Below are 2,084 nucleotides of genomic sequence, written 5' to 3'. Positions count from 1 at the left end.
CGGGGGAAAGGAGCTGGAACTGGTTCTAAACGGCACTATAGATTTGTGGAACCTCTTCTATAGAAGAGGTTAGAACTGGCAGGAACTCACCCCTGCTAGTAATCTAATCTGCCTCTCCTCCATATTACTAAAAATCATTATAGGAAAGCCTCAATTGATCCAAAAAGTAAACAGTAACAGAGTTGGAAGGGACATTGGAGATGATCTAGTCCAACCTCCGGCTCACATAGGAGACCTGTACAGGGGATTCAAACCACTGAACTGCTGACCTTTCTGATTGACAAGCTCGGTGTCTCAGCCACTGAGCCACCTAGTCAAGGCATAGGAGTTCAATATTTATATTGACAATTGTCAAAAAGGGGGTAGTGCGGTGGCTCAGTTTTAAGAGACAGGGCTGGTCAGCTGGAAAGCCAACAGTCCAGGTTTGAGACCCAAGTTGACAGGTAAGTTGAAAAAACTAGGCAAATGTGAGTTAAAGTATGAACAAAATGGCTAAAATTTATGTAAAAAAATATGAATTAGCATTTTCTATGGTTGTATGAATATATATAGTATACAGTATATATATGAAATTATGAATCTGTAGCTTGGAAATAACTCATGCCATTTGCCAATGAATGGTAATAAAGAAAAAGCCATGGATGCTTTTAGGAAAAAAAATGGGCTCTATTGTAAATAAAGGTAATCGAGGAAGGGTGGATATAGTGATATGGATTTATGGGTTGGTGGGCATATTCATATGTGTGACAATAAAATGAGAGAGTAAAGGAGAAAGTGAAAGGCCATTCAGAGGTACAATAATGAGGCGTTATTGAACAGTGAATAGCTTCTTAATAAAAGGATTGTTTTATGTACGTAGTTTAAGCATGGATCTAGTCATGTGTGTACACATGTCAAAAGGAATGAATCAAAAAGAATGATTGATATCACTGATTCTGATGAAAGAGAATTAATGGATAATACAAAAGCAATAAGAGTTTTCGAATGTGGTACAAACTATTATTTGATAATGTCAAAATACTGAAGAAATGAAGCCAATTAGATACAGAGTCTGCAAAAAGAGAGAATATGAGTTCTCTTTTAAAACATATTACAAGATAGTTTCTCTCAATATAATGAATAAAACATGGTTCTATCTAGATTATTTTGAGTCCACATGAAAGTAAGAGTCATAGATAATGTGGTTACATTATGGCATTGGAAGAACCACACAACTGATGTTTGAAGAAATAGTATTCAATATTCTGAATGAACGAGATCCAATGAGAAAAAAATTATCTGCTAAGTAGCATGAATGGATGGACAGGAATGGCATGAGAGAATATAGGAAAAAGTAATTGGCCTATTCAGGGCCGGATCCCCTAGGTCATTCCTAACAGATGACCATACAGCTTCTGTTTAAAGATTAGCACTGACTGACAGATCAAGCAATCAGGAAGTTCTTCATGACAACTAGCTCAAAATTACCTTCTTGTAAATTTAATTGATTATAGCAATAGCAATAGCAGTAGACTTATATACCGCTTCATAGGGCTTTCAGCCCTCTCTAAGCGGTTTACAGAGAGTCAGCATATTGCCCCCAACAATCTGGGTCCTCATTTTACCCACCTCGGAAGGATGGAAGGCTGAGTCAACCCTGAGCCGGTGGGATTTGAACCGCTGAACTGCTGATCTAGCAGTAGCCTGCAGTGCTGCATTTAACCACTGCGCCACCTTGGATTATTTTTAATACTGCCCCTGGTGCAATAGAAATTAAGCCCACTCCTTTTTGTGTGTGTGTGACAACCTTTCAAAAGTTTAAAATAGCCATTGTATCATTCTTCAGTCATCTCATTTGTAAGCTAGAGATCTTTTAACCATTCCTCAAAAGACCTTCACTCTCTTAGTATTCCTCCTATGAACTTCTTGCAATTTGTCATTCTCCTTTTACAACTGGTACCCACAACTAGGCACTCTGTTATAAATGAAGTTTGTTTAAGACATAGTAGAACAGTTTATGTGAGCCAATAATGAATCCAAAAATACAGAATGGGACAACTTGTCATGGCCAACTAACCACAGCCAACCGGGCACAGGACAACTTG

Source organism: Thamnophis elegans, chromosome 2 (genome assembly GCF_009769535.1).
Source record: "Thamnophis elegans isolate rThaEle1 chromosome 2, rThaEle1.pri, whole genome shotgun sequence".
NCBI classification, from domain to species: Eukaryota; Metazoa; Chordata; class Lepidosauria; order Squamata; family Colubridae; genus Thamnophis; species Thamnophis elegans.
Note: the sequence above shows the minus strand (reverse complement) of the source record.